This window comes from Ascaphus truei, chromosome 17 (genome assembly GCF_040206685.1).
Source record: "Ascaphus truei isolate aAscTru1 chromosome 17, aAscTru1.hap1, whole genome shotgun sequence".
Taxonomy (NCBI): Eukaryota; Metazoa; Chordata; class Amphibia; order Anura; family Ascaphidae; genus Ascaphus; species Ascaphus truei.
In genome coordinates, this window is record NC_134499.1 from 43,636,457 (window position 1) to 43,663,112 (window position 26,656).

The following is a 26,656-nucleotide window of genomic DNA, read 5'->3' on the forward strand; positions in this document are numbered from 1 at the left end:
GCGCACCCAAAAATGTTTGCGCGCCCCCGGTCTAACTGATGGCATGTGAGTCCTCTGAATTTTTTAATCTCATGTCTTTTTAGGGATGTGAAACCTGCAAACAATATAAATATATAAAGTGACATTTCTTCGCAGCATGAAGTCGAGCGTTGCTTGGTACTGAACATGCATTAGCTCCCCTGCTGTGAGGAGACATGGCCAGAGTATCCAATCTTGTAATTGGTTCAAGACTTTTTTTGCAGACATACAAGAAGCTTTTATTTCAGGTTTAAAATTGTAGGAAGACCATAAACCTGTTCAACAACAGTCTTATTCAATAGTGAACTTCAAAAAGCCCCTGTCGGGAATTGCAGCACACCTGATATATGGTATGTTAAAAGAAAATCTTTCTGAAATGCTGAATGAAATTGTGAAGGCAGAAGGCCGGGCTGCCAGCAAATACTGACATTCCTGCCGCGCCTTTAAACGGAAAGGCGGGGTGCCGCCGGGTTTTAGGTGGGGTGCCGGGTTTTAGGTGGGGTGCAGGGTTTTAGGCACAGTTATCTGTGATTAATGAAAGGCTGCACAAGTTAGTTTATGTGAAAATCATCAAAAGCAGCATGTCTATCATGAATATGCTTTGGTCTTGCAGTCAACTTCTGAGACACCAGAGACTTATCTCCTGCTGGGTCTTACGAAGAATAGCTAAATTCATGTGGTTAGGGATGCCTGTGATGGCAGAGAACTGCCTTTTAAAATGTACTTTAAAGGGACAACCTACCTCGGACCAAGGGTACAAAATTGAAGGGGCGTGTTTAAGAGGTTACATCTGGGTGATGTCTTTTGTGCAAATATCCGAGTACTATAAGCATTTTGAAATAATTTCTTAAAGGTAGTTTGTAAACCTGGGGGACGGAGCCTTGGGAAAGTCTGATTTCCTCTGGCTGCTACTTTGTGTCTGACGTCACTGTGTGTTTAACAAGAGTTTGCACAGGCAAAGCCCCCTCTCAGACAAACTTACATTTATTGACTCTCCGATAAGGATAGCGAAGGATAAAGAGAGAACTGGATTGGCGAATACTTCACCTAAAAGTTATTTTTGTAGGCTTTAATAACTGGCAGATTTCGACCCACTGGACCCACCAGAACGGAACTTATTAATAAGTGAAAATATTAAAGTGTATATGGGGTTTTGGATCTGCTCTGAAAATGCAGACCCCATCTGCTATGCTAATAGGGCAGGAAGGGCATCCTGAAAGACTTAGCATAGCCCTGTGATCAAAAGTGATCAAAAGTTAACTGCCCTGATTGTTTATACTAGGGCAGGAACAAAGGAGCTGAGTGTTTTTAAGTGTGGTACTTCACACTTACAGGGGAAGCCAAAATCTACTTCAAAGAGATTTTTCTAGCCAACTCGACGCCAAGGGTTAAGAGTAAAGGGTTGAAATGGTATATAAGTCAGAGTCACCCTTTACTCAATTTTCTTTATGTTCTTCATGCATTGTTGTGATGTCAACATCTGAACCTGAATTATGGAAGAAATGGCCCATCCTGTATCTTGATGGCTTTCTTGTCCTAACCTTTAAGTAAGTGCTATATTTTGTCTGTTATTTGTATAATCTGTTGTGTTCACCTTCTTCAAGGAATAAATTATATTTTATCATATCTAAGTCTCGTTCAGTTCAACCCAGATATTTGGTGTTTATTATATCTTGTCATAAGTTACCGTGACAATCACATTCTGCGTCCCAGCTCCAGTTTGCCCGTTGGGGAAAGTCAGTAGGAGGAGTTACATAGTAGATGAGGTTGAAAAAAGACGTCCATCAAGTTCAACCAATGCTAAATTTAGACAATAGATACTTTATCTATATTTATTGATCAGGAGGAAGGCAAACAAAAAACACAGTGTCATATCATCCAATTAAATCTCATAAGGGGAAAAATAAATTCCTTCCTGACTCCAAGAATTGGCAATCGGATTAATCCCTGGATCAACATTCTTCCCATGTTTACTTATTTGGTATATCCCTGTATACCTTTCCTTTCTAAAAAGAGGTCCAACAATTTTTTGAACATATTTATTGTATCTGCCATCACAGTCTCCATGGGCAATGAATTCCACAATGTAACTGCCCTTACTGTAAAGAATCCTTTCCTTTGTTGCTGGTGAAATCTCCTTTCCTCCAACCTTGAGATGACCCTGTATCCTTTGTACTGCCCGAGGGATGTATAGTTCATTTGAAAGCTCATTGTACTGTCCCCGAATATATTTGTATATAGTTATCATATCCCCTCTTAGATGCCTCTTTCTAATGTAAATAAATCTAATTTAGCTAGCCTCTCCTCATAAGTTAGAATGTCCATCCCCTTTATTAATTTGGTGGCTCTTCTCTGCACTCTCTCTCTAGTTCCATAATGTCTTTTCTAAGGAGTGGTGCCCAAAATGTTACTCCATATTCAAGGTGTGGTCTTACTAATGCTTTGTAAAGTGGCATAATTATGTTTACTTCTCTTCAATCCATTGCTCATTTAATGCAAGATAAGATCTTGTTTGCCTTTGCAGCTACTGCATGACATTAGGCACTATTGCTAAGCCTGCTGTCTTCAAGCACTCCTAAATCCTTCTCCATCAAGGATTCCCCCACTTTATCTCCATTTAATGTGTAAGTCTCCAGTTTATTCTTGCATCCCAAATGCATAACCTTACATTTATCTGTACTAAACCTCATCTGCCATTTACCTGCCCATGTTTCCAGTCTCTCCAAGTCCTTCTGGAGAGAAATTACATCCTGCTCTGATTCTATTTCCTTACACAATTTAGTATCATCAGCAAAGATGGAGACTTTGCTCTCGATGCCAACCTCAAGGTCATTAATAAACAAGTTAAAAAGCAGTGGTCCCAGTATCGATCCCTAAGGTACTCCACTCACGACCTTAGCCCAACCTGAAAAAGTTCCATTTATGACAACCCTCTGTTGTCTGTCCTTTAACCAGTTTTCAATCCAGGTGCATATATTATTACTGAGTCCAATTTTCTTAATTTTGTACACCAACCTCTTGCGTGGAACCGTATCAAAAGCCTTTGCAAAATCTAAGTAGACCACATCAACTGCATTTCCCTGGTCTAAATTCCTACTTACCTCCTCAAAGAAACAAATAAGGTTAGTTTGGCATGACCTATCCTTCATATATCCATGCTGACTATTACTAATAATTTTGTTTTCCATTAGGTATTCCTGAATATTATTCCGAATTAAACCATCAAGTAGTTTCCCTACTATTGAAGTCAAGCTTACAAGTCTGTATTTCCCCAGTTGTGATCTAGCTCCCTTTTTAAATATAGGCACCACATCTGCTTTACGCCAATCTTGTGGTACTGAGCCAGGTGCCTTATTTACTTTAATTTTTTCAAGCCGCTTATGAACTTCTCCCTCAGTTAACTAATTGTTCATTAATATGGAGGTTGTGGCTCTTCCCTGGGGAGAGTCAGTAGGAGGCGTTGGGGAGAGTCAGTAGGAGGAGTTGGGGAGAGTCAGTAGGAGGCGTTGGGGAGAGTCAGGAGGAGGCGTTGGGAGAGTCAGGAGGAGGCGTTGGGGAGAGTCAGGAGGAGGAGTTGGGGAGAGTCAGTAGGAGGCGTTGGGGAGAGTCAGGAGGAGGCGTTGGGGAGAGTCAGGAGGAGGCGTTGGAGAGAGTCAGGAGGAGGCGTTGGGGAGAGTCAGGAGGAGGAGCTGGGGAGTCACTAGAAGGCATTGGGGAGAGTCACTAGGGGGTGTGGGGGAGTCACTAGGAGGTGTTGGGGAGTCACTAGGAGGCGTTGGGGAGTCACTAGGAGGCGTTGGGGAGTCACTAGGAGGCGTTGGGGAGAGTCAGGAGGAGGTGTTCGGGAGAGTCAGTAGGAGGCGTTGGGGAGAGTCAGTAGGAGGCGTTGGGAGAGTCAGGAGGAGGCGTTGGGTAGAGTCAGGAGGAGGCATTGGGGAGAGTCAGGAGGAGGAGCTGGGGAGTCACTAGGAGGCATTGGGGAGAGTCACTAGGGGGTGTGGGGGAGTCACTAGGAGGTGTTGGGGAGTCACTAGGAGGCGTTGGGGAGTCACTAGGAGGCGTTGGGGAGAGTCAGTAGGAGGAGTTGGGGAGAGTCAGTAGGAGGCATTGGGGAGAGTCAGCAGGAGGCGTTGGGGAGAGTCACTAGGAGGCGTTGGAGTCAGGAGGAGGCGTTGGAGTCACTAGGAGGCGTTGGGGAGTCACTAGGAGGCGTTGGGGAGTCACTAGGAGGCATTGGAGAGAGTAAGGAGGAGGCGTTGGGGAGAGTCACTAGGAGGCGTTGGGAGAGTCAGTAGGAGGCGTTGGAGTCAGGAGGAGGAGTTGGAGTCACTAGGAGGCGTTGGGGAGAGTCAGTAGGAGGCGTTGGGGAGAGTCAGTAGGAGGCTTTGGAGTCAGGAGGAGGAGCTGGAGTCAGTAGGAGGCGTTGGAGTCACTAGGAGGAGTTGGAGTCAGTAGGAGGCGTTGGAGTCACTAGGAGGAGTTGGAGTCAGTAGGAGGCGTTGGGGAGAGTCACTAGGAGGCGTTGGAGTCAGTAGGAGGAGTTGGAGTCAGTAGGAGGTGTTGGTGGGGAGAAACATGGTGCAGATTCCACTGAGATGTTATCACATGTTGAACGTCTGTGCTCCTTTCTTTCTCCCTTGTATCCCTCTCCACCCCCCAAAAATATCCCATATATGAAGTGGTATGTAAAAAAAATCTTCATCAGATGTAATAAACTGTCCTTATATATGACACAAATGTTCTAAAAAAATGTTATTCATACATTGACTCCTGGATGTTCAATAACAGAATGTCAGTGTGCCCATCATCCTATGCACATGTGCTGTTGGTATACAGTGCACCAAGGCCATTACAAAGATTTCCCGACGTGCCCTCTGCACACACGGCCACAAACACAGGTTAGTTACATCCTGTGACTACATGTGCTTTGGACGTCTCTGTATAGCATGTCCTGCGGTGCTATTGAGTGACTTGAGCCCCATGTGATTTAGCAGTCATGGTTAAACATAATGGCATAAGGATCACTTCTGATACAACATCAATAGAGTGCAATATATCGACGTTTGTGGGGTTATGAAATGAACTAACATGACTCCTTTGAATTTATAGCACTGGAATTTACCATTTTTAAGATGCCATCGGACTGGTATAAAAGTGCAGGAATGATCCAGTTTGTGGTAACGTCTTATTGATTCTGTGGTTTCTTCAAAATCATAGGATTCATTTTGCTTGTTGAATGCAGTGGAAAGATGACACTTAGCAACCTCCCTGAATCACACAGACCTGCGTGTTGACCTGCGCTTTATCTGCAGTTAGTGAATTCGGCCCTTAGGGGAAGATTTACTAAGCTACGATAAGATGTATTGGAGGTCGATTCCATGTTTACTGATATTTTGTTCACACAGCAGATGTAAAATTGCGAAAAACACTTAGGTGAAGAAAAAAAAAGAGACTAAGGCTGTGTGTGTTTTGGTGTGAGTTACAGGCAATGAGATCTATTAAATCGCCCCAATTCACATTTAGACAGTTTTCCAAATTCAGGGCTATATTTACTTAATAGTGCAAAGTCATAAAACCTTACAGTGCCTAAAGTGTCATATGTCTTAGCACGGCTTAGTAAATATGGCCCAGAATGCATCACTATTTCATTTTTGGAATGTGAATATATTTGTAACACACATGCAAACACGCACAAATTCTATAGACTGGAAAAACTTGCTCTGCTTCAAGTAGCAATACCATGCATTCACCCGCCACAAAAACACAATATTTGTTTATTTTCATTGTACTTCTATCAAGTTCTATTTAGCAACCCCACCTTTTGTAATTCTGTAGTTGCATTCAGGAGAGATTAGCTGTTGAAAATTTACATCACTGGGAATATAAAATGGCCGGTCCAACAGTTGAAAACTCTGCAAAAACTATGGTTTTTGTCAAACTTAAAAATCAAGAAATATATCAAATAAAGTGCTGGCAACTTGGGAGAAAGCAGCATGGTGCTGGAGATTTCAATATTCCCACGTAGGATACATTGAACTATTGTAAAGAGACTATCTCAATGGGAAATAAGAGGACAACTCTGCTACTTAAGAAATGCTTAGTACCGGTATATCCTTATAGGTGTTTTTACTATAAGGATGCACTACGCTTCTAAATTACTCATTGATAAATTATTACTAACACGCATGGGCAAAACTGACATGTATGTATTTTGTGGAATTCCCCTATTGTTTGCTAATTGACTGTTCTCTTTAGGAGCTAGAAACCAGTTCCTCCCTTTAGGAGAAGTGCTTACAAGTCATGGATAAAATGATTGTTGATTTAGGATGAAACAGAAATAATAGCAGGTGTGAGGAGCGCTCAAACCACATAATAGGTAGGCTCGTTTTTAACTTAACTAAAAGTAAAGAAAAAAAGAACATTAAACTACTCATAATAAGTATGACGACTTCAAGGTACACTGTTATATTTGGTTAATTATAGTATATACATTCCATACAGGACGTCTTACAAGCCAGTGATAAATGTGCCCCTCACATATTATGCAGTAACAGGGTTATTAGCTTCTGTCTGTGAAGCAAACTCCTGACTCAGAGAAAACAGTTTTGCTTATTGTTTTTTTTTTACAAATCTCTTCGTAACGACAGTTGTAGAAAATAGACCATTTTTAGACAGAGAATTAATGAACATATACAGATTTGCAGTGCATATGTACCATTTGGAATAGCTGGTGAAATACCTAGTTTTCACAAACACCTTACAAATCATTACAAGAAACTCCCTTAAAGTACATATATATGTACTACATATTCACAAAAATGCTACCACAAGGTCTCACACCTGTCAATGTTTCTTAATCAGGGACATTCACTTATCACACACACACACCTCCATGCGATATAAAAACCACAGAGTTAATGATAAGGACGGTGGTGCCCCCCACTTCCACAGCTCTTTGTGTATCCAATGAGACTATTACACAGCAGTGACCTGTGCTAATATATTACAGACAATATGCCGCATTCAGGACAACTGATCTGCAAGTAAAAGCATCATTACTCTCCTCTCCCCCATAACATGCACAGCACACAGTGCGGACACTCGCTGCTGCTCTATGCAAGCACTGTGTGTCTGTATATAGCGCTCTGCTGCAGTAACTCCTGCAGTGCATCACTCACCTACCGGCTCTGACTTCATTGTTTAAAGGGCTGTGGATAAATACATTCCCCGGCCAGGTGCAGCCCTCGCGTCCTCCCGGTGCAGCGGCTATTCCGTAATGACATAAGCAAAGCAAAGCTGGCTGCCTGTGCAGGAGGATGCAGCTAGGTCAGTGCAGGGGGATGCAGCAGCTAGGTCAGTGCAGGAGGATGCAGCAGCTAGGTCAGTGCAGGAGGATGCAGCAGCTAGGTCAGTGCAGGAGGATGCAGCAGCTAGGTCAGTGCAGGAGGATGCAGCAGCTAGGTCAGTGCAGGAGGATGCAGCAGCTAGGTCAGTGCAGGAGGATGCAGCAGCTAGGTCAGTGCAGGGGGATGCAGCAGCTAGGTCAGTGCAGGGGGATGCAGCAGCTAGGTCAGTGCAGGGGGATGCAGCAGCTAGGTCAGTGCAGGAGGATGCAGCAGCTGGGTCAGTGCAGGGGGATGCAGCAGCTAGGTCAGTGCAGGAGGATGCAGCAGCTAGGTCAGTGCAGGGGGATGCAGCAGCTAGGTCAGTGCAGGGGGGTGCAGCAGCTAGGTCAGTGCAGGGGGATGCAGCAGCTAGGTCAGTGCAGGAGGATGCAGCAGCTAGGTCAGTGCAGGGGGATGCAGCAGCTAGGTCAGTGCAGGGGGATGCAGCCTGTGCAGGGGGATGCAGCAGCTAGGTCAGTGCAGGGGGATGCAGCAGCTAGGTCAGTGCAGGAGGATGCAGCAGCTAGGTCAGTGCAGGGGGATGCAGCAGCTAGGTCAGTGCAGGGGGATGCAGCAGCTAGGTCAGTGCAGGAGGATGCAGCAGCTAGGTCAGTGCAGGGGGATGCAGCAGCTAGGTCAGTGCAGGAGGATGCAGCAGCTAGGTCAGTGCAGGAGGATGCAGCCTGTGCAGGAGGATGCAGCAGCTAGGTCAGTGCAGGAGGATGCAGCAGCTAGGTCAGTGCAGGAGGATGCAGCAGCTAGGTCAGTGCAGGGGGATGCAGCAGCTAGGTCAGTGCAGGGGGATGCAGCAGCTAGGTCAGTGCAGGAGGATGCAGCAGCTAGGTCAATGCAGGAGGATGCAGCAGCTAGGTCAGTGCAGGAGGATGCAGCAGCTAGGTCAGTGCAGGAGGATGCAGCAGCTAGGTCAGTGCAGGAGGATGCAGCCTGTGCAGGGGGATGCAGCAGCTAGGTCAGTGCAGGAGGATGCAGCAGCTAGGTCAGTGCAGGAGGATGCAGCTAGGTCAGTGCAGGAGGATTCAGCCTGTGCAGGAGGATGCAGCAGCTAGGTCAGTGCAGGAAGATGCAACTAGGTCAGTGCAGGGGGATGCAGCAGCTAGGTCAGTGCAGGAGGATGCAGCTAGGTCAGTGCAGGAGAATGCAGCTAGGTCAGTGCAGGGGGATGCAGCAGCTAGGTCAGTGCAGGAGGATGCAGCTAGGTCAGTGCAGGAGGATGCTGCCTGTGCAGGAGGATGCAGCTAGGTCAGTGCAGGGGGGTTCAGCTAGGTCAGTGCAGGAGGATGCAGCCTGTGCAGGAGGATGCAGCTAGGTCAGTGCAGGGGGGTGCAGCCTGTGCAGGAGGATGCAGCTTGGTCAGTGCAGGGGGATGCAGCCTGTGCAGGAGGATGCAGCAGCTAGGTCAGTGCAGGAGGATGCAGCCTGTGCAGGAGGATGCAGCCTGTGCAGGAGGATGCAGCTAGGTCAGTGCAGGGGGATGCAGCCTGTGCAGGAGGATGCAGCTAGGTCAGTGCAGGGGGATGCAGCCTGTGCATGCAGCAGCTCGGTCAGTGCCTCGTTGTGGAGCAGAGTATGCTAGGCTCTGAAGTGACGGATACACCATACTGTACTGATCAGCAGAATTACCCTACGGCGTAGTCATGGGCTGGACCCTATAGCTTTTCCTGTTCAGCAACTCCAACCTGAGTAATTCCCAATCTCTATGGTGATTGCAGCCATTAAACAACCTTATTGAAGGTCAATGGCCTTTTCAGCCTTTCAAGACATATTGAGGGGCTTAAGCGATTGAAGCTGAACTGTACATAACAGGCACGTGACTTAATGGAATTAAATGAGTCTTTGGTTCACAACGATGCACTACTTAATGGAATTATACTAGTCTTTGGATCTGAAGTGTTTAAAATATATCATTAGGAAATCTAAACACAGTAGCGTGTAATCATTTTATGTGATAAATATTTAAACAGTGTTTAATAAAATAATTTCCACATAAAATATTTGAGCTGCAGCATTTATATCATTTTTCAAAAAGTGCTTTTTTTTCCCCCAGAAGAAAAGTTAAAATTATTTCTGAGATTTTTTGGCCTATAGCGGAAATTTCCCATGTGTTATATATTGTGACACCCTATAGGATAAAGGTTGTGACAATGTTTTAACAAATGATAATACAACATCAATACTTTTTAAAAAGTCCCTGTGTAAATATATTCTCATGAAGCTTAATTAATTAGCACAACCTGCAAGAAAATCTTATTTTCTTCCTGGGTAATATAGTTACTTCAGTGCTATCCTACCATTGTACCTAGTAAGTATACAGTAAACCAACATGTAAATGAATCATTACACTTACAGCCAAATCACATACAAGAAAATACTTAGTACACAGGTACCACGGGGCTTTTATAAGCCCTGTAGCTGTGTGGGCACTTCACCAAACAGCTTTGTGTACTTCTGGAGTACAGAACATATCTTAAAGAGGTAATCCACGCTGCCCCTTTAGGTTTGTTTTTAATCCTAAAAACCAGGAGCAGCTCTAGGACCCCCTCCGGTTCCTTGTCCAGTGACCCCATGCAGAATAGCTTCGAAGCAAAGCGCCGAGTCAACACATGTATTAACTTCACATGTAGCCGGTTCTATACTTCGTTAAAGTAAACTTTGTATATTATGTCAGTCCTTGCTGTGCGTGTGTGCTTGTTGTGCTGTGTGTGCTGTGCGTGTGTGCTCGCTGTGGTCAGTGTGCTGTGCGTGTGTGCTCGCTGTGGTGAGTGTGCTGTGCGTGTGTGCTCGCTGTGGTGTGTGCTGTGCGTGTGTGCTCGCTGTGCTGTGTGTGCTGTGCGTGTGTGCTCGCTGTGGTGTGTGCTGTGCATGTGTGCTCGCTGTGGTGAGTGTGCTGTGCGTGTGTGCTCGCTGTGGTGTGTGCTGTGCGTGTGTGCTCGCTGTGGTGAGTGTGCTGTGTGTGTGCGCACGTGCTGTGTGTGTGCTGTGCGCGTGTGCTCGTTGTGCTGTGTGTGCTGTGTGTGCTGTGCGTGTGTGCTCGCTGTGGTGAGTGTGCTGTGTGTGTGCGCACGTGCTCTGTGTGTGCTGTGCGTGTGTGCTCGCTGTGGTGAGTGTGCTGTGCGTGTGTGCTCGCTGTGGTGAGTGTGCTGTGCGTGTGTGCTCACTGTGGTGAGTGTGCTGTGCGCGTGTGCTCGTTGTGCTATGTGTGCTGTGCGTGTGTGCTCGTTGTGCTGTGTGTGCTGTGCGTGTGTGCTCGCTGTGGTGAGTGTGCTGTGTGTGTGCGCATGTGCTGTGTGTGTGCTGTGCGCGTGTGCACATGCTGTGTGTGTGCTGTGCGTGTGTGCTCGCTGTGGTGTGTGCTGTGCGTGTGTGCTCGCTGTGGTGAGTGTGCTGTGTGTGTGCGCACGTGCTGTGTGTGTGCTGTGCGCGTGTGCACGTGCTGTGTGTGTGCTGTGTGTGTGCTGTGCGTGTGTGCGCGCTGTGGTGAGTGTGCTGTGTGTGTGCTGTGCGCGTATGCACATGCTGTGTGTGTGCTGTGCGTGTGTGCTCGCTGTGTGTTTTACCTCTGTATGAGGGGAAAGAACCATAGTAGGTTATGATGTGGTGGGTGTAGGAGTTTGAGCTAGCTGGGAATGTGCGTCAATCAATTTCTTGCACAGGGCCAATAGCGCACATCCTCAACCACTTATTAGAGGTATCCCGAAAGGGCAATTCCTTAGACTCCGGAGACTCTGCTCAACAGACCAGACATTCCTGGTACAAGCAGAAGAACTATCAGAGAGATTTAAACATAGGGGCTACAGAGAGGAAGACATAAACAAGGCATGTAAATTTGTATTCAACATGGATAGGACAGCACTTCTAAAAAAGACCACAAATAAATATAGAAAAAATGCACAACAACACACTGAACACTCCGAGGATTCACCTCTATTTATCACCACCTTCTCTAGGCAGGCACAACATATTAGAGCCATTCTAACTAAGCACTGGGATGTATGGAAACTAGACAAGGATATAGAGAAGTACATACAAGATCGACCTAGGATGGTTTTTAGAAAAGCCAAAACCATCGGTAACAGAGTTTCCCCCAGTTTGTTTGATCCTGATAGACAGACAAGAAAAATAAAGATGAAAGGTTTCTTCAGTTGCGGTTATTGCAAAATGTGCAGGTATGCTTCACCAATCAAACGTCAAAAATGCAAATACAAAGAAAAATCATAATTTGTCTTCATTTATGACATGCAACACTAAATGTGTTGTTTATGCACTCAGATGTGAATGTGGCAGCTCCTATGTGGGCAGGACGATTCGCCCACTAAAAGAGAGAATTACAGAACATGTAAGAACAATTCTCAACAAAGATGAAAGATACCCAGTGGCACACCACTTCTTACAATGTCAGTCCGGTTCCATAAAGAGCTTTAAGTTCAGCGCGATTGAACATATACGTCTCCATGCCAGAGGAGGAGATAGGGAGTCTCTCTTGAACCAAAGAGAGATGTACTGGATTTATGCCCTTGGGTCAATGGCACCCAGGGGCATGAATCTAGACTTAAACTTAAACATTTTCTTGTATAATCTAACTAGATTTCCCACATACATTTATCCATTGCATCACATGATTTATGGTTGATATTCCAGAGTAACTGTTGATTTGTCCTCTGTTATCATCTATGGCAGGGGGGCGCAAACTTTTTTCCCTGCGCCTCCCTGCCGGCTGTCCCCTCATTCCCGCGCCCCCCCCAACCCCAACTTACCGCACTGCGGCGTAATGACGTCACGTTGCCATAGCAACGTGACGTCACATGACCTCGCATCGTCATTTTGACGCCGCGTTGCCATGGCGACGCAGGGAGGAAGCCGCCGGAGCCACGGTAAGTTAGGTTTACAGAGGCCCTGCAGCTCCCCCGGCACTTAATTTAAGTGCCTTCGGGAAGCGGGCGGGGCCTCTGTAAACCCCGCGCCCCCCGTCGGCAGTGTCGCGCCCCCCTGGGGGTCGCGCCCCACAGTTTGCGCACCGCTGTGCTATGGCATCAATATTGAGTCAGACAACTCATAAAATCAATTTGTGTTATATCTTTATCTTTAGCCACCACATTGATGTATGTTAACCATCAGCTTTCCCCTCTCCCTTTCCCTTTTCCCTCCCTTCACCCTCCCCCTTTCTCCTTCCTTCCCCCCCCCCCCTCCCCCACCCCCTATGCTATTAACTAATGCATATCAGACAGTTTCACCATGTTAATCTTGTTTTTATTCGTGTTTTTTTAATCTATCATAGCCCTACGCTACACTTGTTTTTATTAAATCTCACATTGTGTTATGTACAATTTCTTCTTGCGTGTCAGCTGCAGGCAGCTCCCGATCCCACGGCTCACTGGGGGGCGAGTTCTCGGCGAGGCTTCTCAGTGGTGGCTTTCTCCGCCAATGGGATGGTCTCTCTGACCAACTCGCGCGAGTTTTGGCTCCGTGACGTCATCGGCGGGGGATTAAGCATGTAACAGGTATGCGTGCAGACGCGAATTCACTTTTTGATAAAGGGACGCAGGTCCCGAAACGCGCCAAAGTGACCATGTACTTTTGTTTGACCACCCAATAAAGCGTTTTTATTCAGCACTGGTTGCAGCCCCCTTCTTCTCTTCGGTAGTGCTCCGCCAAGGCCCCCCCTGGGACCATCCTTCATTAATCAATTTCTGACTGGTAACAGTTGTATGGAGGTAGGTGGCACCTCCCCCCAGAGCTCGCCCCTCCTCACCTTTTTAACTTGGGAGGTATTTTCACTTTGCTGCAAGAACAGGACCTACTGTGGTTCTTTCCCCTCATACAGAGGTAACAGGAAGGGTTCACAGTGTAGTGCAGGACCTGCATTAATTTGGTTATACCTTGACGTTGGTATGCAGGCTTACGAGGCTTTGGCCAAAGGGTTTAACTAAATAACCAAGTAATTATTATTATTATTGAAGTATTTAAACGTTATACTTATTACCATATTGTATATGTTTTGTCAATTGGATGTAGCATTGGGCACCCCTGTCTTTTGTTGTATATTGAATAAGGTCAATGTATCTCTAATACTTCAATCACATGAATTTTTTCTGTCACTCTGGAACCTTTTGTCTCTCGTTCCCAAATGTGACCTAATCACATCTCCGCCGACTTAAAGCTGCAGTTCAGTCTTTTTTTTTTTTTTTTTTTTTACATTTATTTTTTTACTTCAATAGTTTTATGTGGGCAATCTCTAATTACCTAAAGAACTGTATAGCTGCAGGTCAATTTGTTCTCCATGTATTGATAGGTCAAAATTTGGTGACATAATTAGTGAAGGGATCTGTTTATATTCTGCTTGTCTGTCAGTGGAAGCTCATGAATATTCATGAGCAATCCTGAACTGACATGTGCTAGAGGGAGGGCAGGGCTGACAAAGGGGTGTGCCAGGGCTTGTGACAGGACATGAAGGGGCAGAGCCTTAGCAAATGGCTGTTAAAATAGAATATAAGAAAATTGGTCTTTAAAAGTTGTTGTTTTTTTAAACAGAAAATGCTAAAAGTATTTTTTCTTACTACAGAACTGATTTATTAAAAAAAACCACACATGCAGGATATTGACTGAACTGCAGCTTTAAACTTAACATGGCAAAAACAGAGCTCCTCATACTTCCTCCCAAACCTGGCCCTACTACCTCCTTTCACATTACTGTTGCAAGAACAGCTCAACCGCGTTATAGCGCGATCCTCTACAACACGGATCCGCTATAACGAGGTGTTAGCGTGGCTCCCGTTTTTAAAAAATTAAATAAAAATAGTTTTGGTTTTTTTTGGCAAACTTCAGCCGGCCGGCCGGCTGGCCCCACACACACACACACACACACACACACACACACACACACACACACACACACACACACACACACACACACACACACACACACACAGTCTCTTTAAGGGAGCTGCTCTCACACTGTCAGATGGAAGCTGAAGCAGGGAAGCTGAAGCAGGGAGACAAAAGAGCTGCCATATGCCGGGTAAGTCCTGCGTGGGGTTGCCACTGCCCCACCGGGTCTGGGAACGCTGGGAGAGTTATCACAGCTCTCCCCCTCTGGCAGACACAGAACCCTTGATACGGCGGACATTTTTTTCCATGATCCCGGTTATAACGCGGTGTCATCAGTTGGACCCCCAGCACCACATTATAACGGGGTTCAGCTGTACTATCATTCACCCAGTAGCCAAAGCACGCTGCCTAGGAGTCACACTCGACTCCTCTCTCACATTCTCTTCTCACATTCAAAAGGCAGCAAAATAGTGTTGTTTTTTCCTCCGCAATATTACAAAGATACGCCCTTTCCTCTGTCGCTCGATTGCAAAAACTCTGACACAGACCCTCCAGTCTTGACTACTGTAACCTCCTGCTGTCTGGCCTTCCTGCCTCTCACCAGTCTCCCCTACAATCTATCCTAAGGCTGCATCCCCCGTGCGGAGGACCGCGCTCATGCTTGAGTGGTGACGTCACCAATTCTACAAGCATGAGCGTTCGCGTGTCCAGCAACTTTTTCTGTCAGCGCGAACGGAGGGGGGGGGGGGAGCATGGCCAAAACACTGACTGGCGCTGATTGGCTGAGGAGGCCAAGCGCGGTCAGTGGCAGTGTGGACGCTGCCTAAATGCTGCTGCCAGAATCACTCTAATATTTCTGAAATCTGTCTCGGCGTCTCCCCTGCTGAAATCCCTCTCCTGGCTTCCTATCAAATCCTGTATCACTCAATTTTCCTCCTCACTTTTAAAGTTTTACACTCTTCTGCTCCTTCCTACATCTCAGCCCTAATTTCTCACTATACACCATCCCGGCTCTTGCGTTCTTCTTAAGGATGTGTTTTCTCTACCAATTTTTGTATATAAAGCCCTCTCCAGCCTTAAACCCTTCTCACAGACTGCCCCACACCTCTGGAATTCCCTTCCCCTCAATACCCGACTAGCTCCCTCTCTATCCACCTGTAAGACCCACCTCAAAACACACCTGCTTAAGAAAGCATATTAGTAGCTCCATGGCTGACAATTAACACCTGATACATAAAGCTTGGCCCCCTGCAGACGCACTTACCAGAACGCCCTTCTACTGTCTCTGTACGCTCTTCCTACCTACCAATTAGATTCTAAGCTCTTTGGAGCAGGGACTCCTTTTCCTAAATGTTACTTTTATGTCCGAAGCACTTCTCCCCTTTATATGTTATTTATATTATTTGTTATTTATATGATTGTCACATACATTAATGGCGCTATATAAATAAAGACAGACATACATACATTCATACATACATATCCATAACTACTCCTCCTACAAACAGCAGTTGGCACCTAAAAGTCCCCACACTTCTGCTTGGTAATTCCACTGATTGTATGTTATTGTTTGATGTAGAAATATAGCAGGACAGTTTGAGTTATGGGTCGTAATAATGGTTTGCAGAAACAGTTAATTACGGGTCAGTGACTGCCACGTCTACATCAATCACTACCTCAAGTCAGCCATTTGTATTCCTTCACAAAAGCTTTTACCAGCAGTCATGTTATGATGAAGCGGAAAGGAGCGGTGTTATTGTAACGTGTAACACACGTAGTGTACGTTACTGAATAGATTTCCTTAAGTGTTGAAAAATTCTATTCACTTCAAAATGTGGGATCCCATGTTAAGTCATATAGATCCTTGTGAGGTTGGTAAAGTTGTTTTATGACGTTGTATGTGTGTATCTGTATGTATTTATCTGTATGTATGTATCTGTATTTATGTGTGTGTATGTATGTGTGTATGTATGTGTGTATGTATGTATGTGTGTATGTATGTATGTATATATCTGTATGTATGTATGTATCTGTATGTATGTGTGTGTATGTATGTGTGTATGTATGTATGTGTGTATGTATGTATGTATGTGTGTGTGTATATATCTGTATGTATATATCTGTATGTATGTATCTGTATGTATATATCTGTATGTCTTGAGGGGACCAGAGCCCAAGGGTCTCACCTGACAAGCTCAGCCCATCGGAAGGAAGCCTGGCCCCGACATCAGCTGTTGCTTGTACCCCTTTCTGCGCCAGGCTCGACTTTCCTGCACTGTCACAGCTGCATGAATAACGCCCGTTATCTAACAATAACTGGACTGTTATTATTTATTGAGCCTCTCGCTCTAGCTGCAAATTCTGGTTCTTGTAATACTTTTAGTTTCTTGGGTACTTTTGCACAATCCACGAGAATATGCTATAGTTATTTTAGGTACTTTGCACGATACTTGTGTTAATATTTTTATGGTATACACTACATATTTGCTGTACACATAGAGATGATATTTCAGAAAGGCTTCGCTTCAGAAGCAGGACAACTTTAGAAATTAGACTTTAAATTCAAATGAAGATGCAGACCCCTGCTTATTTATTTCTTCTTTTTTTCCCTTATAGATGTATTTCCCGTACTATATAGTAATAGTGTATCTGTTCCCACATCTGTAGTTGTTCCCGCTGATTAGTCATAAAAAACCAAGGCCAATACTGAAATAATCTAATTGGCTTTCTTAAACAAATGTAATCATGTGTAAAGAAAAGATGTGTCTCCTTATGTTTATTTCGAAATTAAACATTAATTATTTTTCCTTGGAAACTTTGAATGGGGATTTGTCGATCATGTCTTCCCTCCACCCTATGCTTTCTCTATGAGAAAGTCAGAGACAGGGGGCTCTGCCTGTGCAAACTCTTGTTGAACACACAGTGACATCGGACAAAAGGGAGCAGCCCGAGGAACACATACCCCCCCAGGTCTAAGCTGCACCCCTACAAATAACTTTAAGAAATGATTTAAATATACTTATAGTTGTCAGATTATGAGAAAAAAAAGCATCAGTTTCCCAGATGTAACCTCTTAAACAGGTCACTGTAATTAACAGACCTCATTCAAAGGTCATCACAATAACCTTTTAATGTAATATTGTATTAATTTATTATTAGAGAGGCTATTTTATGGTGCAATACCCTATTAGAACCTCCCCGGCATTTACACTTACACCCCCCCCCCCCAAAGGAAGCGCTCTCCCCCGCTCCTTCTAACGCAGTCAGAATATTATACGGTACAGGTAGGCCTCACTATCCAACGTTTCACTTTACATCGAATGGCAGATCCAACGCTTTACAAGGCAAACCTAAGGGCCATTTTTCGACGCCGGTATACATTATCCGACGCTCACCGCCACTGATTAACATGGGACTCACTTTACAACGGTTTCACAATCCAACGCTACTTCCAGGACGGATTCCGGTGGATAACCGAGGACCGCCTGTACTAATCTTTACCTTGTACAAGGAGGGTAAGAGTGAAAGACAAAAGTAACAATATCTCAAACTTAATTTCAACTCTGAATCACCAAATCTGATTGAACTTAAGCTCCTAGGGAAACATTGATGAAAGTCTGGTAGCCATTAAGAATTGTTAATTACACAGCGATTCATAAATAGCTTTCACACACCAGTCACTCTCCCCGTCTATGGAGCGTACTCTCCAAAAGATAAGAGCTCTTACTGATCAGCAATACCTGTGGCATTTCCATAATAAGCAGCTACGTAAGGACAGCCGCACACGCTATCCGGTAAATTCTGTATCAAATGTAACAAACACTTTAATCAACATGGGGTAACAAATGATAGCACATACAGCGCGGGACGCAAAGTGACCAAGCGGCGTTACGAATGTTCCCTCTGATCAAGGAGCACAAAAGAAAAATAGTCTGAAAAATCGATTAAGGAATAATACGAAATTCCTAAAATGAAAAAAACATGACTGGGGAAACTTATGAATATTAACATACAATTTTTGAATGAACACAATTTTAACAATTAAAAAAATAAATCCAATCAATTTAAATAAATTAAAATTACATTTAAGTTATTCCCCAGAGTGTTCTGTGAGCAGACGTCTTCGGCAATGAACTTTGTTGAAAATAAGTCCAGGTCTGTAATGACAGACGCTCATGTGGGCGCCATCTGCTCCTGTTATCAACCTCGGAAACCAATCCTAATATTGAGAAACTGTTACCTGAAACGCGGCTCAGAAATCACAGCTCACATTCCGGTTCTTTTTTTTTGACGCGCCAGTCAGAGTGTGTGTGTGTGCGTGCGCCTGTCAGTGTGTGTGTGTGCGTGCGCCAGTCAGTGTGTGTGTGTGCGTGCGCAGTCAGTGGGTGTGTGTGTGTGTGTGCGTGCGACAGTGGGTGTGTGTGTGCGCCAGTCAGAGGGTGTGTGTGTGCGCCAGTCAGTGGGTGTGTGTGTGTGTGTGTGTGCGTGTCAGTCAGTGGGTGTGTGTGTGCGCCAGTAAGTGGGTGTGTGTGTGCGCCAGTCAGTGGGTGTGTGTGTGTGTGCGCATCAGTCAGTGGGTGTGTGTGTGCGCCAGTCAGTGGGTGTGTGTGTGCGTGCGCCAGTCAGTGGGTGTGTGTTTGTGCTCGTCAGTCAGTGTGTGTGTGTGTGCGTGCGCCAGTCTGTGTGTGCGCGTCAGTCAGTGTGTGTGTGCGTCAGTCAGTGTGTATGTGTGTGTGTGTGTGTGTGTGTGCGCGTCAGTCAGTGTGTGTGTGCGAGTCAGTCAGTGTGTGTGTGCGCGTCAGTCAGTGTGTGTGCGCGTCAGTCAGTGTGTGCGCATCAGTGAGTGTGTGTGTGCGTGTCAGGGAGTGTATGTGTTCGTCAGTCAGTGTGTGTGTGTGCGTCAGTCAGTGTGTGTCTGCGTCAGTCAGTGGGTGTGTGTCAGTCAGTGGGTGTGTGTGCGCGCGCCAGTCTGTGTGTGCGCGTCAGTCTGTGTGTGTGCGGGCCAGTCTGTGGGTGCGCGTCAGTGTGTGCGCGTCAGTCTGTGTGCGTCAGTGTGTGTGCGTCAGTCAGTGTGTGTGTGTTTCAGACAGGCAGTTCGTGTGTCAGTCAGTTTGTGTTTGTTGTTGTGTGCCCCCCCCCTCTGCTTTTTCCTCTGCCCCCCCCCTCTGCTTTTTCCTCTGCCCTGTCGCGAAGGGGGGGGGGGGGTGGGGGGTGGTTGTTGATACCTGCTCACGCTCCTGGCTTTCCGGCTTCCCGGCCTGGCCGCTGGTCCGGGCGGGGGGTCGGGCGGGGGGTCGATACCTTCTGGCGCCACCTCGGCCATGGGGGGGGGGGGGGTTGTGGGGTGGTGATAGCTGCTGGCGCCACCCGGCTTCCCGGCCCGGCCGCGGGGGGGGGGGGGGGATGATGAGGTACCTGGCTGCTGGTGCTCCCGGCGGTAATACTATATGTGAGGCGGCGGCCACCACGTGTGAGAGGCGGCGGCGGCGGTTACTCGGCGGTAGGCGGTAGGCGGCGAGAGGTGAGGTGGAGTTGGAGGAGGGGGGGCGTTTGAGGTGAGGCTGTGGCGCCGAGGAGCGGGCACCGCTGGCCCCATGGTTCAGAGGCTGGGGTTTGCTGTGGGGGGGGGGATGTGGGGAGAGGTGAGGCTGGGGCGCCGCTGGCCGTGGGTAGCGGTGCAGAGGCTGGGGTTTGCTGTGGGTGTGGGGTGGGGGAATGTGGGGGGGGGGAGTGTGGGGAGGGGAGAGGTGGTGAGGTGGTGGCGACACCGAGGAGCGGGCAGCGTTGGTAACTGTCGGCGGCGGGTGAGTGTGACCAATGAGGCGTGCGGGGCTGGTCCACGGACCAATCTGATTGGCCAGAGGGTGAGTGACAGACCAACTGACCAATCAGATTGGCCTTTGGGACAGACATACAACGTTTTGAAAAATATAGATGTAGATTTGAACATAGAGAGTTACCTCTCATTTTCAAGCCAATTGGGCTGAAATTTCCCATCAGTCACTTTGGCATATACTGTAATAAGTCTTCTACTAATGAAGTCCAACACCTGAACTACATCTGTGCAGCCAACCACCGGGTTATTCCCTGCCCACACGCTCCTTGTTTTGAATTCTCAGACTCAAGCTTCTACAGTATTTCATTTCAGAGACTCCATGACCTGTATATTGACTCTCCTACACCTGTAAGTCATCATCCTTATAAGTCGCTCACTAATACAAGGTATTGGCCGAGCTTCTAAGTAACTATGGATCTCCATCTCTAAGTTCAGAAAGAATGCAGCATCACTAAGAGACGGAAACTGACCAGCAGACCGTATATTCCCAATTAGGCTATTATTATTCTCTAAAGATTCAAGAGCACGTATGTTATGTAAACCGAAAGGACAGAAGGGGAACTAAACGGACTTGAACAATGTTTAGTATTAAAGCTAAAGGGAACGATGTGTTCAATCCCATACACTTTCCCTAATTTCGAATTTAAACAGAACGGTCACAATGTATGCACAGGTCAGAGGGGGTTAGGTTTTGTACAGACAGGCAGTTTTGCAGTAGCCTATATACTTAACATTTGATAAATGAAACCTTACAGAACAGTCAAGATGACTTAAACATATTTCCAAACCTAATCGGGATAGGAATAATAAACATTCTGGGATCAATTTGATAAAAAATACACAAATATACCCTGGAAGACGAAAGATTTCCAAGCAATGTGATCCCTCTCTTTACAATGCAATTTATTATCATGATTCCTTTTAGAGAATTGATACAAGGCTAGGATTCAAATCTGGAACACAGGCGTGTGCGACCGTGACGTCCCCTTCGTGAAGCGGTGCGTTTTTCGGACATGCTAGAAGCGCCACCGTGGGGCATGATGTAACAGTGATGTCATGGAGAGGGTTGGGCAAACCGCTCACGTGACCTGCCCATCGCGCAGAGAAATCAGTTTCAACTGATAACGCGTGCCCCGTCCTGCTGCCGCGCCTCCTCGCAGTCTGCGGCAGCATGGACTTAGCATAAGCTTCAAACACCATATTTTAATGTTCTTGAAGTATAATTGAGGAAGGGTTAAATATCTAGCACTAGCCATAGGGATAAACAGCAACTCTGTGTTCATTTAATAGAAGCAATGTCTGGGCATTTATTTTCTTCTATGCTAGTAACACATTATATCATCTATTCCCATATGCTCTCTCTGTGCTGTCACCCACGTTATAATCAGAACCTTCGCAGCTGTACCATATCTCATGCTCACAGAGTTCCTGCAGCCACTGTAGACCTGCGTTCAGGATGCAGTCTCTTCCTTCCTATTTTCTCTCTTTCTGTTCTTGTTCCAATTCAGTGATTTTCTTTTAGTTTCTCTATTCTGGACTGATTTATATGAAAATCCCACTGGGCATTTTGCTGTCATCTGGATTTCCCCCCCTATTTCATTGCTATAGCTGTGATCCCATGGCCCTGACTACTCACTTTTATAGCTCATGTTATCCCTGCAATACTAGAGCTTTTTTTCCATGGAATGTTTGATTTCCATTTCCACGCACAGTGATTTCATGAACCATTGATAAGAGTCACATATTCTGAAAGTGTGTGCTGTATTTAATGTATCTGTAGTGTAATTTCTGAATTAGTTTTATATTAGCCAAATATAAGCTATAGCCGTAGCAAGCTTGTATTAGTGTAAAAAAAGGCAATTTAGCTTCATATTAATTAGTATAGCATGGACTAATTGTAATTAGAAATGTTTAACTGTTCCATTATGTTCTAATGGATAAGAAGAAATATCACACTGTTAAGCCCCAGTTATTCAGCAGAACACTGTAATAACTTTACTGTGACTTTCATGAACCATCTTTTTTTGCAGGAAAACAATGACACAAATGACACAAATACTGAAATGTTATCCACCAACGGCCCCAGTCTCACCTGCAGCACATGCGCCTTGCGACCTGGCGACGCGTGCACAGTTTAGAGCCGCGGTCGGCGGTCTGTAGGGGAGCTCTAGGGGAGCGCGGGATATGATGGGGGGGCGCGGCCATGATTGGGCCTGCCCTTCTATTGGTGCACGCATCACAGCACGGGAAGACACAATTCTTGTCTTCCCTGCCAACATACGCATCACAGCGCTTTGCGCGCCCACACACACGGCCACTGGGGTCTGCCCCATAGAGGGCAGTGCTGTGGTGTGGCGCGCGCCGCAGCGCCCCCTAGGGACCTGGCCTGAAACTGCTTTATGGCTTTTAGTTCAGAGATAAAGTAGTAGAATTGCAGGTATTTCTTTCAACCCCTCATTCAATGCTGGAGCCGTCTGGATTCTGGTGACTATGTATTGTAAAAATGCACAGCTAATGGGACATTGCAGAACGTGATGTAAGCAGAGATATGGAGTCTGGGGACGTATTATATAAGCTTGCGGTTGTGACAGAACTAGTGATGTAAGCAGAGATACGGAGTCTGGGGACTTATTATATAAGCTTGCGGTTGTGACAGAACTAGTGATGTAAGCAGAGATATGGAGTCTGGGGACGTATTATATAAGCTTGCGGTTGTGACAGAAATTTGAAACTGTACACGAATGTCGTTAATGGAGATGGAACAAGTGCACGTACTGTTATTATATTACATGTCTAATATAACCCAATGTATAGTTTGTGAATGTAATCAATTTCGTAAATTACTAAGCAACTCAAAATAAATATATTTCCTAATTACAATATCAGAAATAACGAAACACGTGCATTTAGTCATGTTTCCAGCAGGGGGAGCAAGAGAACAGACAAGGAAACATTTAAACAAATACTAATCAATAAATACTGCTGTATTCATACGCGCCTGTTATTCCTTCCGTTATAATACCAATCTGTGAATTAACATACACATGTATGTGACCTTGAGCTTTTTGTGTGTTTGAAAGGTTACTTTTCACTCTGTGGTTTTCATTAACAAAAAATAATTTAGCAAGTAATGCGTTACTAGCTCTGGGGATCGAACTAACGTAATCTATGAGGAAAACGAGTCTGGTAGAGAATAAAGAACATTCTGAAGGTTTTTTAGAAATGAGTGAGTTTAACATGAATTTGGTACTGAAGTATATAGAGGCCCATGTTATGCAGCCATGTCCAGACTCACAGCACTTACACGAGTCTCACACTCATACTCTGGCACAGTCTCACGCATCATGACGAGAGACCCAGAGACAGCCAGACACCTTCCCATTGTGTCACAACCCACACTTTGTGTTTTAACTGTAGCCTAGTTTCCCTGGCTATAGCCTTTCCCCTGGCCTTAACACGATAGTTCCTGATAAGAACAGGCAGTGTTGGGGCTAAACTCCTGCACAGGGCCTAGCTTGCAGTTGCAGCCTGGATATATACAATGTTACTCTATCCAGGTGCAGGTCTCCCGGCAGTTGGAGTGTCATACTTGGGAGGTACCAATTGGGTCACATGCCAGTGGTGTGATGCCTGTCAGTGCCTGGACCTGCCTTGTTATGGGGCAGGGTTACAAACCCCTCCCCAGGTATAAAAGTTGGCACTCCACTAAATTGTGGTGTTCTATCCCCTCCCTCTGAGGAGTGGGAGCAATTCCCCTCACCCCATCAGGGGGTGAGGGGGCTAAGGATGCGCTCTTGGGGCCTCAAGCCCCTTAGGTTCAGTTCAGAGAAGAAGGAGGAGGATGGAGTGGCTGGAATATCCGAATAAACACGTGTACCATCATCTGCCTACTGTGTGTTCATGGTAAAGGAGCGCTTGTGGAAAGGACTCTTGTCCCTGACAGGATCCCTGCAAGCTGGAGGCGCTGCACTGAAAGAGCGAACTGCTAAGATCCTGTCCTGTTGTATCTCCTATACCATCCACGGAGTATTCAGACTGCTGTAAACCTACAGGTATGCACCATTACACCGGGGCATGTGGCACTTATCCGGGAAGAACAGATCTCCCTTAGTGGAGGGGGGGTGGATAAGGGTGCTACATAACCTTCACATTTCAACTCTGCCCCATCACGTCATAACCACGATCATTTGTGGCACAACTCCACCAGCATCCTAACCCACCTCGTGGAATCGTACAGCACTTCACAACGATCTGCGGTCTTGGGAGAGAGGGAGAGATTGTGACGGGAGGGGGCATGGTCGGGGTTTTGCAGGGGCGTGGTCATGACCTCACGCGGCTGGTTCGCCCTCATTGGCTGAACCGCTGGCGGAGACGTGGCCACGCCTCCGTCACAAGTTCCAAATACAATTTTTTTGTATTTGTGAAAACTTGCAGTACAGCGCGGCTGCCAAATGCGCACCGAGGCGGGAACTGGGCCCGGTCTGATTGGGGGGCGGTGCTTGTACGCACAGCGCGCGCCGAGGCTGGTACTGGGCCCGGTCTGATTGGGGGGCGGTGCTTGTACGCGTGCGCTGTAGAACGCACTGGGACCACAGCCTAAAACTGTAACGAAACAATTGCCCAATGCTGTATACACTACCTCTCAATATCTACCCACACATTTACAGCCACTACTTTTCCACGGGAGGTATTAGTTACCAGGTTCCACGTATTCCAAAACTCTAACATCTCAACAGAAACAGCTGCAAACGGTATGTGGAATTATAAAACCACTATAAATAACACACTGGAAAAAATATTTAAGAGGAAAATAAATATTCACTGCAACCAGATACTGTTTTAATGTTTCAATTGCTTGCAGTTCAAAAATGGTTGCTTTTGTTTTTCTATATCATAAGGACATACCCTTATGTCAGTGGCTTCCAACCTCTTTTGGTTAAGAAACCCTTAAATTGTCAAATTCTGCATGAATAGCGTATCTGAGATCAGATGCATTGTAAGGAACCCCAACCCTCTCTAATAGCGTGTCTGAGATCAGATGCATTGTAAGGTACCCCAACCCTCTCTAATAGCGTGTCTGAGATCAGATGCATTGTAAGGAACCCAAACCCTCTCTAATAGTGCGTCTGAGATCAGATGTATTGTAAGGAACCCCAACCCTCTCTAATAGCGCGTCTGAGATAAGATGCATTGTAAGGAACCCAAACCCTCTCTAATAGTGCGTCTGAGATCAGATGTATTGTAAGGAGCCCCAACCCTCTGTAATAGCGTGTCTGAGATCAGATGCATTGTAAGGAACCCCAACCCTCTCTAATAGCGTGTCTGAGATCAGATGCCTTGTAAGGAACCCCAACCCTCTGTAATAGTGCGTCTGTGTGATACTGAACCAGACTGTTACTCATGCAATAATCCCACACTTGCTGCAGATTTTCTCATGTGAGTTCTCTAGTTTACATCTTTTTCATTAATTCCCATTTCTGTTTTTTTGTACAAGATAAACTAATAGGAAAGCATTTCCTTACAATTCAGAAAACTCATGTTGCAAAGTGCACTTTTTGAAAATCAAATTAATACTTAAAAACTACGGTGCACATGGGAATAAGGGATATGGGAATAAGAGACATGGGAATAAGGGATATGGGAATAAATTACATGGAATAAGGGAATATGGAATAAGGGAATAAGGGACATGGAATATGGGGACATGGAATATGGAGACATGGAATATGGGGACATGGAATATGGAGACATGGAATATGGGGACATGGAATATGGGGATATGGAATATCGGAATAGGGGACATGGAATATGGGGATATGGAATATCGGAATAGGGGATACGGAATAAAGGAATAAGGGACATGGGAATAAGGAAGTAAGGGACATGGAATATGAGAATAGGGGACATGGGAATAAGGGAATAAGGGACATGGGAATAAGGGAGTAAGGGACATGGAATATGGGAATAGGGGACATGGGAATAAGGGACATGGGAATAAGGGATATGGAATAAAGGAATAAGGGACATGGGAATAAGGGATATGGAATATGGGAATAAGGGACATGGAATATGGGATATGGAATATGGGAATAAGGGACATGGAATATGGGGATATGGAATATGGGAATAAGGGACATGTGAATAAGGGAATAAGGGACATGGAATATGGGGATATGGAATATAGGAATAAGGGACATGGGAATATGGGGATATGGAATATGGGAATAAGGGACATGGAATATGGGAATAGGGGACATGGGAATATGGGGATATGGAATATGGGAATAAGGGACATGGAATATGGGAATAAGGGACATGGGAATTAGGGACATGGGAATAAGGGAATAAGGGACATGGGGATATGGAATAAAGTAATAAGGGACATGGGAATAAGGGAATATTGACATGGAATATGGGAATAAGGGACATGGGAATATGGGGATATGGAATAAAGTAATAAGGGACATGGGAATAAGGGACATGGGAATAAGGGAATAAGGGACATGGGGATATGGAATAAAGTAATAAGGGACATGGGAATAAGGGAGTATTGACATGGAATATGGGAATAAGG

At 45.7% G+C, this 26,656-nt stretch overlaps 1 protein-coding gene across 6 annotated transcripts in view; it reads right to left on the reverse strand.

The window, feature by feature from the left end:
• IQSEC1 (IQ motif and Sec7 domain ArfGEF 1) overlaps positions 1 to 26,656 on the reverse strand; it is a 435,749-nt gene that overhangs the window by 123,605 nt on the left and 285,488 nt on the right. Inside the window, exon 1 of one of the 6 annotated variants that reach the window (XM_075574987.1) lies at positions 7,197 to 7,322. The exons of the other annotated variants lie outside the window; for them this stretch is intronic. The gene's annotated coding sequence lies outside the window, so the exon portion shown is untranslated. Of the gene's footprint in view, positions 1 to 7,196; positions 7,323 to 26,656 lie in introns of those variants that run through there. 6 annotated transcript variants of the gene reach the window in all.